This window comes from Jaculus jaculus, chromosome 2 (genome assembly GCF_020740685.1).
Source record: "Jaculus jaculus isolate mJacJac1 chromosome 2, mJacJac1.mat.Y.cur, whole genome shotgun sequence".
Taxonomy (NCBI): Eukaryota; Metazoa; Chordata; class Mammalia; order Rodentia; family Dipodidae; genus Jaculus; species Jaculus jaculus.
In genome coordinates this window covers 127,668,185-127,681,267 of record NC_059103.1, presented here as the reverse complement: position 1 = coordinate 127,681,267, position 13,083 = coordinate 127,668,185, and the positions used below count along the sequence as shown (strand labels likewise).

Here is a 13,083-nt window from a genome sequence, read left to right as displayed (position 1 = left end):
TAGACCAATGGATACTTTTCTTTCTTATGGAGAACCTCTTATTTTACAGTATAACCAAGGAATGAAAATTTTAAGCATTTATTCATTTATTTGGACTCATGGACTTATGTTGAGTCATGGCATTTGCTATTATTCTGTAATTATTTTGACTGTATTTGTCTTTTCATTTTATAAAAATGTGTATCTTCTAAGGTTAGAACAGCTAGACTTTGAAAGTCCTCTTTAATATACCAAGTGTTTCTGAACATTTACTCACTTAGGTCTAAAAACAATGTTGTCACTGACGTTATTTATAATTGATGATAGCTTGAAAAGCTTTGTTTAGAGTAAGCAGGTACTATTAAGATGGCTTTGTGCTCCAAAATTTTTGTCTACATGGTGAATGCTATCACTCCAAATTCAAACAGATGAATATACTTCACAGAATAAATATTCTCAAAGATATTAATGCAAAAAACTAAGCTTACTATACTTGCTGGGCAAGAAAGGCTTACAAATGGAAACACCATGTGTGGTGGTTTGAATAGAATAGATGGCCCCCAATATATTCAGTTGTTTGTTTGTAGTTTGCATCTGCATCCACCTGGTTGGAGACAATGTCACTGGGTGGATCTTTAGGTGTGGTGGTGGGTTTCAGATTTCAATCTAATGAAATTCAAAGTGTGCCTAGCTGAAGTTCCTGAAGTGTGCTATTCTGTGTGGCTTTTGGCTTTAGGCTTGTACTTCTCTGTCTGTGCTTGGTCCTGTGAAGCAGGCCAGTTTCTTCTGCCATTATGGAACTTCCTCTGTGTTGCATTCCAGTTCACATTGCTGGTAGAAATCACCCAACCAAGAGCAGCTTCTAGGAAAAAGAGGTTTATTTTGGCTTACAGGCTCAAGGGGAAGCTCCACGATGGCAGGGGAAAACAATGGCATGAGCAGAAGTTGGACATCACCCCCTGGCCAACATAAGATGTACCACAGCAACAGGGGGGTGTGCCAAACACTGGCATGAGGAAACTGGCTATAAAGCCCATAAGCCTGCTCCCAACAATAAACTCCCTCCAGGAGGCATTAATTCCCAAATATCCATCAGCTGGGGAGCTAGCATTCACAATACCTAAGTTTATGGAGGACACCTGAATCAAACCACCACACCCTGGATCTGTAAGCTTCAATAAATATCCCTTCCTCCATAACTGTGCTTGGTCTGGAAGTTTATCTCAGTGAACCTGAAGCTGTCTGCTACAGGTACTGGTCCATTTCTATTATAATAATTCCTGAATCAGACTATTTTTATTTGTAAAAAGAGTTTATATGGACTCTTTGCTCTGGAGATTCAAGTTCTAATATTCTCATTTTTGATAGCCTTTTCACTATAGATGTGCCAAGGGACAAGAGAGCATGCTTGACTATATGTCTTTCTCTTTCTGATTATAAAAACACTAAGGGTCAATCATAGAAGCTCTACCCAAATGATTTTATCTAATGCTAGTCAATTCCAAAAGGCCCTAGTTTTAAAGCCTCATAATTGGGTTAAATTTTATCTTCTTAATACAATTATCCCACTCCTGTGAGGATTAAATATAAGGATAAACTAGATTGAAACTCCAGCATGGCTGCTTCAAATAGCAAGTGAGAAAATCATACATATATCACGTTGATTTTTGATTAGTTCTAATAGAAATGGAGAGATTATTACTACCAGTTCCATCAGAGAAGAATTCCGTTGCTCCCAGGCTGGAGTGGGGCTCAGAATTCTGATCTATTCCGGCATATATCTCATTTATTATGCTATTGTATTCTTCTAGTCCCTGAACTGTTCTTAAGCACAAAGAGCTCCTTTTTTTTTTTCTTTTCTTTTCTTTTTTTTTTTTTTTTAAGAGGAAAGCCTCTCAATACCATTTCCTTGTTGCTGAAATGATTGAACAGAGGTATATTGGGTTCTAGCCTTGAAACTTATTAACTAAAGCCAACATGTATAGATTTGTATAGCATATGTATTTGCTCACATCATCTTAGCATTAACTTTAGTAACTTTATCAATATATTAGGCAACCACTGAGTATCTAATAAAAAATAGATCTCAAACAACAATGACCATTTTTCTGGACTAGACAGCAGCTCATATCTACTTACCACACTTGGAGGGCATCCACCACATTCCTCACTCATAGAGACACTGAAAGGGAGCAGTTCTAAGAGACCCTTCCCATGTTGAATTTGAGCTGTGGCACAGAAACTCAGAGAAGTTTCAGAATTATAGGTAGCCCCAGAAAGTTGTCTGGCATCAGTGTTCACTCTCTGGTGCTAGTCAGAGGTTGAGAGGGGCCACATTTGGTGATGGCCTTGTTGGGGGCAGAATATGCTAGATGATGCAGTACGTCACATGGCAAGAAATAGGAAGATGGGTCCATGTGTAATTATAGGTATATGCATGTGTGGTGGTTTGATTCTGGTGTCTCCCATAAAATTGTGTGTTCTGAATGCTATGTTTCCAGCTGGTGGCAATTTGGGAATTGGATCCTCCTGGAGGCAGTGTATTGTTTGGGGCAGGCTTATGGGTGTTATAGCCAGCTTTCCCTTGCCAGTGTTTGTCACACTGTCCTGCTGCTATTGTCTACCTGATGTTGGCCAGGAGGTGATGTCCACCTTCTGTTCATGCCATCATTTCCCCCTGCCATCATGGAGCTTCCCTTCAAGTCTGTAAGCCAAAATAAACCCTTTCCTCCCACAGTTTGCTGTTGATTGGGTGTTTTGTGCCAGAAATGCAAAGCTGACTGCATCAACATGCCATCTGCTCTCTCTTCTTAAGATAAAGCAACCAAGATTAATCCAATTTACTCCTACAACTTCTGAAAACCTTGCCTCTAAACATTATAGTTGGATATATTTCAGCTTCTTAGTACTTCCCAACAGAGATTAACTTCAATATATGAAGTCCTGGGAAGTATTCAAGCCATTTCCAAACCTCTGAACCTACCTGGCAGGGCTCAGTTTGCAAGTTCACATTGATATCTGCATCCTTACATGCCAAACCCAAAGTTTCACAGGAATCTATACATGTCTCTGTAGATTGAAAATGGAATTTGGCTAGCTATCAGTCATACTTGGCATCCATTTTGGAAATTACATCATCTTTAAATGCATCAGCATCAGAATCTGTGAAAGGCAACTTTGCAGAGTAATTTAAAATTTTTACCTCACACAACATGCATAGTTTATAAGTGGCAGTTTCATGACTAACTTTGCCATTATCTACTCTAAATGGATTTGCAAATGGCATGCAGATATGAAAATAAAGATTTAATCTTAAGAATGTATTGTAAGCCAGGCAACTTCTTTCTTCTGTATATAGTAATACTAATTTGAAGAGAGTGCAATAACAATCCTACTAATGAAGTTATGCATTACCACTTGATGCTTCAATTTTATTGAAGAATATTTTTCTAAACTTAATGATATTTTATAGTCCTTTCTTTTATAAGTGGATCCTTCTCAGCTAAGAACTGCTACATCAACATTTCTAGAAAAATATTCCCTTGAAAATATTGTTTTCTAATACTTGAGTATAATTCAAGATGTCTCAAATGATCTTTCTTTTTTTCTAAAATTGTTGAAGTGAAAACAGAAGAGGTACATTTTTTAACCTGGTGACATTTTTAGTAATGACACTTACTCATATGACTAAGCAAAGTATCATAAATGTCATAAATAAACAAATCAGTTACCTGTTATATCCAATTAAGAAATTCAAATTATTTTTAAATGGCACAATTTGGGACAAAAGTATCATTTCTATAATTGAGAATTCATGAATTTGATTCAAATAAGATATTGGAGACTTCAGCTTAGAGTATGAGACTTCTGATTAGAGAATTTCCAATTCAACTCTGCCTGACATTTTTACCTGGAGTGAGGAAATTATGACTACATAGATTCTGGAGGATGTGGGAGAAGCGATATATCCTCATACCCTCCAGTGTCCTAAAGAGAGACCAAATGAGGTTTAGCGCTTGGTCAGGGGTGTCTTTTCACATGTGTGCATATATATGGATGCATCCATTTGTGTACATGCAGGTGTGCATGTAGACATTTATGAATGCAGAGAACATTTCACAGGCATTACCAGCTATGCTGGGAGACAGAATTGAGTTTGGATATCCAGTATAAAGGTTAAAGTAAGATCTTTGGACTTCTGGTTAAGATGGCATCGTAGGAGCCACACCAAAGCAGCCTAGGGGAGAAAAATCCCCAAAAACCTCAGCAAAATACACACTTTTATTAAAAAGTGAGATGTATAAGAAAATAAAATGGCAGCAGAGAAGTAGGAGAGATACAGAGCACCCAGAGCCCACACAGGCAGGCAGAAGCAGCTCCAGAAGAGGTGACACCAGGTCCACGGGGCCACAGCAGTCAGGCTCAGCTTGAGCTGCAGCAAAAACCAGGTGAGGGGCTTATCCACTCATAGTGGAGCTCTTCACAAACTCAAGAGATGTAAATGGAGAAAGGCGGTGAGCAACGGAGGAGCAGATTACGAGGTAGAGGATCACTTGGGCCAGTGAGAGAACTAGAGCCACCATTGCCAGCCTCCCCTTCCCCACCACCAGGCCCAGCTCTGGCAAACAGAGCAGTGACCCTGCAACCCAGCCAGCCTACTTGAACCCACAGCACACCAAAGAGGAACCCAAGCTGGAGTGCAGCATAACTGAGACCAAAATCATCCCAAAAGATAACTGGGATTACACCAGGTCAGTACCCACCTAATAAACCTGGTATATAGCCCTGAACTGGAAGTGATAATTGCCCCTTCCATATCAGGATAAATTATATATTAAATCTGATGGATGGGCAGATTTGCCATTCTTACATAAGATATATTTTGGGCTTATTATTTATTGCTTCTTGATTTATAGTGGCTTTATTTCCTCTTCTGTTATATATTAGGGAAGGGTCTCAGTTGGTCATAAGCTGACTTGGAACCCTCAACAGATCAAAAATCTTAACCTCCTTGTTGTCAGGATTAAGGGTGACAACCCCAGTTGCTCAGGCAATTAAACCACAGATTAACCACTGGGACCTCATGAAATTACAAAGATTTTGCTTGGCAAAGGACACTGTGAATAAAGCAAAGAGGCAACCTATAGAATGGGAAAAAATCTTTGCCAGCTATATATCTGATAGAGGATTAATATCTAGGATAGACAAAGAACTCAAAAAATTAAATAATAAGAAATCAAACAAGCCAGTTAAAAAATGTGCTATGGAACTAAGTAGAGAGTTCTCAAAAGAAGAAATATGGATGGCATATAAGCATCTAAAAAAATATTCTACATCTCTAGTTATCAGGGAAATGCAGATTAAAACTATGTTGAGATTCCATCTCACTTCTATCAGATTGGCTACCATCATGAAAACAAATGACCATAAATGCTGACAAGGATGTGGAAAAAGAGGAACCCTTCTACACTGTTGGTGGAAATGAAATCTGGTCCAGCCATTGTGGAAATCAGTGTGGAGGTTCCTAAGTCAGCTAAAAATAGATCTACCATATGACCCATCTATAGCACCCCAAGGCATATATCCTAAAGACTCATCTCATTACCTTAGACATACTTGCTCAACCATGTTTATTGCTACTCAATTCACAATAGCTGGAAAATGAACCCAGCCTAGATTTCCTTCAACTGATGAGTGGATAATGAAGACATGACCCATTTATACAATGGAGTTCTACTCAGCAGTAAAGAAAAATGAAGTTATGAAATTTTCAGGAAAATGTATTGATCTGGAAAGGATTATGCTAAGTGAGGTAACCCAGGCCCAGAAAGCCAAGCGCCGCATGTTCTCATATGTAGATCTTAGTTGCAGATGATTGGGCTTCTGTGTGAGAAAGAAAAAACTCAGTAGCAGAGACCAGTAAGCTAGAAAAGAAATGTAAAGGGAAGAGAAAGGAAGGGAGGGGGCTTATGAATAGGTTGGTATTGCATATATGTAAGTAGAAGAATAGATTAATGGGGGAGAAAAGGCCCAAAGTGAGGTCAGGGGAAGAGATTGAGTAAAGGAAAGGTGGAGGGAGGGCTAATCAAAATCTAAGAGGATATAAATAAATCATATGGAATCCTACTTTTTTGGACTATGAAACACTCAGGAGCCACAGATTGTTGCTAGAAAATTTTCAGTGTCAGGGATGGGATACCTTCCAGTGAGTTGTTGGCCAGGGAGGACCCTGATGCCCCCAAAACATTACAGGCCATTGCCAAGGCCCTTGGTTTCCCACCAGGAATAGATGGTAAGACCCTATTGCTGAACACTCCACATACTGGGCTTCAAGGCCACTGAGTAATCCTGCTGATAACTTCCTCCATGTAGACCAGCTGACAGAAAGCTGGAAGAAACCATTCTGCATGCAGTTCAATGGGAGAAAGAGAAATTACCAGTGAAGATACTCAGCAGTGGACACTGCAATCCTTATATTTGGCCAGCCAGGACAAATGAGCCAAAACAGGTACAATAGTGGTACATTTATCATGGTGGAAACCACTTCCCTCTAATTTGACTGGAGGCCCTCTCCATGGGAGGGAATACATCCCTGATACTAAAAACTTAAAACAGGGTAGTTATGAGCCCTAGGGGTATAACGTCTGCTGTTGTCTGGCAAAATGTCTATGCTATGCTCACAAAGTGCCTAGTAAGCACTTCTCTTAATGTTCATACCCTTATATTAATGCTACTCCTACTTTTGGTAGAGAATCTTCTCTTTTCAGATGGCAGTGACCTTGGGATGACTCAGAAGGTATCATGGTATGGAAAGAAGTGACTGGAATGCTCAATACTGCAATATCTCTATCACATATTCCAAGGCTCAGGTGGCAGAAAGAATGTAAGAGCTAAAGGAAGGTTAGGACTCCTTACAATGTGCTCCCTCCAGACACAAAATGGCCTGGATATCCATGACCTCACAGTGCCTGACACTACCTACACAAGACCAGCATAAGAGGAGCAAAAGATCATGACATCAAAATAAAAGAAAGACTGATTGATATGGGGAGGGCATCTGATGGAGAATTGAGTTTCAAAGGGGAAAGTGGGGTCGGGGGAGGAAGGGTATTGCCATGGGATATTTTTTATAATCATTGAAGTTGTTAATAAAAATTTTGAAAAAAAAAAAAAACTTGTACCTTCAAACAGATGCCTGAGCAGTTGCCATGCTTCTTGGAGGATAGGCCTGAACAATTCTTTTCCAGTTCTTGTAGTAAGCAAGAAAGAGAAAGTAGCACATTGAGCCCTGTAGGTCAATTACTGTAGTTCTCTCCTGGCCAAAGCTGGAATAAGTGTAGCAAACCCCTCTACAGTATTTGTGAGAAAGAAACATCTACAAATTGAAGTAAAATGTGCTTGTGGAGGATATTATACATTCAAACCATGATAAGTCCGGGAGGGCAGGATATACTAAACATCTCAGTGCTTCTCTTTTCCTAAAAGCATTATCTTTGGCATATTCCTATCCAGGAAAGTATCCAGGTGAAATTCCTTATGAAATCAAGAATATTTTAAGAAGTGTGTTTTGCCAAGGACAATGATCTATCCTGTTAACTGAGCCAAAGTCTGTGATAAGCAGAGTTGTCTCCCTTATGCAGCTCAGGTCTTTGCAAAATATTACTTAAGCTGTGAAACCTCTCCCAAGAACAACATACAACTAATTGTAAATGCTTCTTATAACACTTGATTTCTCACCATTGCACAAGTAAGACACAGGTGTTAGGGCTCTGCAGTGGCAGTTTAGTCTGTTTTAGGGGAGGAGATAGAGCTCCCAGTGACCGACTCAGAAGTCCATGAAAGACGATGCTAGGGTACAGTCATTACTTTTGAACCTTATGTGGATGGCAGGGGTTGAGGAGTAATGTGATAAAATGTTGTCTGCAGTTTCCTCATGTAAGCATGATGACCTGAGTCCAGATCCCCAGAGCCCATGTAAAAGCTCAGTCGTGCAGCATGCAGTTGTATTCCTAGTTTCAGGGAAGCGAAGAGAGCATGGTTACCTATCTAGTTGAATGGGTGAGGTGAGTGCACACACACACACACACACACACACATACACACCAGTGATTTGAACTAGGTGTCTCCCATAAACTTATGTGTTCTGAATGCTAGGTTCCCAGCTCACAGCAAATTGGGAATTGGAACCTTCTGGAGGCAGTGTTGTTGGAAGCAGGCTCATGGGTGTAATAGCCAGCTCCTCCCACCTTGCCAGTGTTTGGCACACACTCCTACTACTGTTGTCCATCTGATATTGGCCAAGAGGTGATGACCACCTTCTTCTCATACCATGTTTTCCTCTGCCATCATGAACATTCCCCTTGAATTTGTAAGTCAAAATAAACTCTTTTCTCCATTCAGGGGCTTTTGGTTGGGAACTTTCTGCCAACAACAAGAAGAAGATTATAACACACACCACTGTTTTATTGGTCCAGATTATGTAGCTTCCCTTCATTACTTCACGGAGCCCCAATCATGGAGCTACCAAAGTTTCTGAAACCAAATTGCATCACATGCTGAATCGCCAATTTCCCTTGCCTGCTCTTGGAAGATTTTGCCAATCCATTTGTATTTTCCTGATCAGAGAGACCAAGTATGTGCTCATTATCCTATCCACCTAGTGCCTCAGGAAGACCCCCAGAGGCTGGATTTATCACATAGCATGGAACTTGCTTTGTTGTTTTTTCTTTTTGGTGTGGGGGAGGGATTGGTTACATGACAAAAATAGAACATAACATCCCTATAAGTCTTGATGCATGTCACTTAGGACTATATATAGCCTTTCCAAAGAGGATGTAGGTGATGAATACACCCTACAGTATTCTTCCAAATGAGCATCAGATTATATTGCTTAGTCATTATGTCTCTAGGGGTAGGGAACAAGCCATTTGTTGATTTTGGAAGGAGAATATGAGCATGTTAACCTCTTCCATTTGTGATGAGATGCCTGTTGGGGACACCTGGGACCTTGTCTGCAGGCATAAGATTTGTGAGGGGAAGAAGGACAGGACAAGGCCTCCCCTTGTCTCAACTTGTGCTCGCTCTGAAGCTCACCTGCATGAGTTCTTAGGCTCAGTATTAAGTAGGTGTTGTGGTTTGAATCTGAAATATTTCCAGAAAGCTTATCTTTCAAATATATTCTCCCCAGATTGTGGCACTACTTTAAGGTTGTGGAGCCTTTAGGAGGTGGGACCAGGCTGGTGGAAGGAGGTCACTGGAGGAGGAATTTGAAGGCTATTCTTCCTCCTGGTTCCAGTTGTAGTCTTTCCTTCCTGGTTGGCAAAGTTTTGAGGAGTTCCACCACAAGCAGCTGCCACCAGAGTTGTGCCTTCTTGATGTCCTCGCCAAGATACACTGAGATCTCTCTGGAACTGGAGTGAAATGAAGCTTTCCCTTTCATAAGTTGCTTCTGATGTGTGTTATCACAGCAGCAAGAAAACTAATATAGTAGTTCATATGCTGGAGGACATTAGCTACATTTTAAAATAATGTCTGGTTCTTTTAAAATTGAAAAAAAAATATTTTTAACTAACATAAAATGAGAAAAGTTCATATAGATGGGGTAAATGATGTTTTGATACATGTATACATTGCATATTGCTGTTATTATATTAAACATTTTTCATCCTCAAACCTATATGTTTATAGCAACAACTCAAAATCCTAGCTTCTACCTGATTTTGACATTCATAGTCCATTATTGTCACCTGTAGTCACCCTCTGTGCAACACTATGCCAGAATTTCTTGCTCCTAATTATAACTTAATACCATCGGTCAACTTTTCCCCATAGCTACTTGTGGTGGTTTGATTCAGGTGACCCTCATAAATGTAGGTGTTCTGGATGCTAAGTTCCCAGCTGATGGAGATAAGCTAGTAATTAATGCCTCCTGGAGGTGGTATATTGTTGGGGGTGGGGTTATGGGTATTATAGCCAGTTTTCCCATACCAGTGTTTGACACACTCTCCTATTGCTGTTGTCCACCTGATGTTGGCCAGGGGTTGATGTCTACTCTTTGCTCATGCCATTGTTTTCCCCTGCCATCATGGAGCTTCCCCTGGAGTCTGTAAGCCAAAATAAATAAATAAATAAATAAAATAAATAAATAAATAACCCCTTTTCCCCCTACAAGCTTCTCTTGGTTGGGTGATTTCTACAAGCAATGTGAACCTAACTGAAACAGTAAAGTGGTACAAAAAAGGAGTGGGATTGCTGTTAGACACCTGAGTGAGTGGCTTTGGCTATTTGGACCTGATTATCAAGAGGAATGTGGAAGGATTTGAAACTTAGGCCTAAGAGATGCCTTGTAGTGCTATAAGTAATTCTTGGTGAACTATTCTGATCAGAGTTTAAAAACCTGAATGCAGTAAGAACTATGGGCTTTGAAGTTTGGCTTATGAGGGTGAGAAAGAGCTTTGCCTGGATTGGGCTAAGATCAGTTTGTGTGAGAGGCTTGATGTTATGCCCATGTTCTGAGAAGTTGTGCAGGGTTGCATTATGTAGAAATGGACTGGTATGAGAAAAGGGATATTGCACAGAAAAAAAAAATGAAATCTTTGGACCAAAACTACTACCAGTTGAGCTGCAATTTTATGAGATTACAACCTTTGAGATTGGGCCAGCCTACCTGCATTGGAACAACAGTAACAATGCAGTCTTTTGAAGGGATGGATGTTTAAGGAGTGTCCTATTCTTCAAAGTCTGCTTTATTCCCCCCTAGATTAACAAATTGGCACCATACCTGGTATTATTGAGTATAAGAAATACAGAAAAGAGTGTGTCATTGAGTTTGCAATACAGTCATGCATTTTGGAAACTGCCATGGGCAGTGTGAAGCAGGTTTGCTGGATGCCTATATGGAGACCCGATGGAGATGTGAGGATGAGCCATGGATTGCAGTGGAGACCCAGTGGAGATGCCAGGACAACGAGATGGCTGCCCAAGAGAGCTGCTGGCCCTGATGAAATTTGTCAGGATTGTGAGTAGCCTAGCTGGAGGGGCGGATTTGGAACTCCAGAGACTTATTTCTGGTTAGAAGTATCAGACTTGGAGATTTGTCACTGACTAGAGTTGTTGGACTTGGAGCTACAGAGTTTGATGTTTGCCCTGTTTGAATCTTATATTGGTTGAGTGTTTCTTTGCTATGCCCAATTCCATCTTTTGCAGTATGAATGTGTATCCTGTGCCATTAAGGGATTTTTTGGTGGATTATTTTGGTGTTATGGCTCAGTTAAAATACCTTGGGATCTTTTTACATCATTTGTAGTGATGGAAACTGTGGGGACTTTTAAAGTTGGATGAATGCATTGCATTTTATATCGTGTGATCATCAGTATGGGGGGTAGGGGCAGAATGTGGTGATTTGATTCCGATGTCCCCCATAAACTTAGGTGTTCTGAATGCTAGGTTCCCAGCTGATGGAGATTTGGGGATTAATGCCTCCTTAAGGCAGTGCATCGTAGGAGGATTATGGGTGTTATAACTGGTTTCCCCATGACAGTGTTTGGCACACTCTCCTATTGCTGTTATCCACCTGATGTTGGTGAAGGGGTGATATCCACCCTCTGCTTATGCCATCATTTTCCCCTGCCATCATAGAGCTTACCTTGGGTCTCTAAGCTAAAGTAAAACCTTTTTTTTTCACAAGCTGCTGTTGGTCAGGTGATTTCTGCTAGCATTGCGAAGGTGACTGCAACACTACTGCACCTCTTTCTTCCCAGCCTCTGGTAAGCAGTAGTATATTCTCCACTTTTTTTTTTTTTTAACATCAAAACTTTGTATTAGACACATCATATGTCAGCACCATCATTTCTCTCCTTTCTGCCCTCATTCTACTGAGAACATTTCTCAATAGGATTGTTGGTATTAACAACCATGGGGTTGCGGGTTATGAGTTGTAGTAGCAGCAGTCAGTCACGATGGGGGAGGGGCCAATGCCTCTGGCTATTCTCTCCCACCCTGTGGCACTTACGATCTCTTTGCCCCCTCTTCTGCAAAACTCCTTGAGATGTGGTGGGTGTGTTTTAAGTCTACTTTAGTGCTGAGATCTCAGCAGGTTCAAGATTTCTGCTTTGCTAGAGTGAGACCCTACCTTGAAAAATCAAAAAAAAAAAAAAAAGATACATGTTTTTGCTATTATACCATTTTAGACAAAAACCATTGCCGCCCGAACAGGGACTTGAACCCTGGACCCTCAGATTAAAAGTCTGATGCTCTACCAACTGAGCTATCCAGGCAAAAAAAAAGATTTCTGCTTTGATATGTTTGGAGTATCCTCAGTGTCTATCTCCATCACCCTAGCACAGGTTGTCAGCTCTCTGTGGAAGCAGCACTCTTGCTCATCTCAACCTTTAGTGGAGACATTAAATTATATGCTCTAAAGGTTGCACATGGGCCCTAGCTGATGTGTGAGGGGTGGTTCATCTCCTGTCTGGGAGTCAGCTATCTATCGCTGTCTTGTTGATAGATTGCAGTTGTCCTCCTTTCTCACTGCCTTCTGAAAAAGAAAAGCCGATTCTCTAATGAGGAGTGAGGTCAGTGTAGGTTCAAGGGGATAAGCATTGTTAATTTAGCAATATTTTGGTGGATGTAGCCTCTTTTTTGGCCAAAAAATAGTAGGTGCTTCTGGTTGGAGTCCATCATCTTGATCTCCATAGGATTCTGACTTGGTTCTCAGTTCCAGCTATGTCCCCCCCCCCCCACACACACACTGAACTGATCTTTTAGCCAACTAGTAAGCTACTAGTTACCTACCTAGGCTGGGTGCCACCATTACATAAGTGTATATGCCTTGTCAGGCTGGTTACTTTTGTATAACAGAGTCTCCTACTCTTACAATATTGGCCATTTTCCCCCAGTAGCTCATGTAGGACTTTCCAGCACTATATGGGCTAATCAACTGGGAACTGGCTTCTTTCCAGATTCCAGCCTGATCTCTTCATGTTCTGTGTCAGCAGCACATGGTGTCTTCAATATGAGAATCTTACCTTTTACCTTAGGAGGGTAATCACTTGCTTTGATAGATGCCTGCCTTGATTTGGAGACCTCATAGGTCTCTCTGATCAA

The 13,083-nt window shown here is 40.7% G+C and overlaps 1 non-coding gene across 1 annotated transcript; it reads right to left on the bottom strand.

Moving 5' to 3' along the window:
• Nucleotides 1–12,181: 12,181 nt before the first annotated feature.
• Trnak-uuu lies at nt 12,182–12,254 on the bottom strand. Its single transcript has one exon. It is a non-coding gene; the product is annotated as a tRNA-Lys (tRNA).
• Between the last annotated feature and the right edge of the window lie 829 nt (nt 12,255–13,083).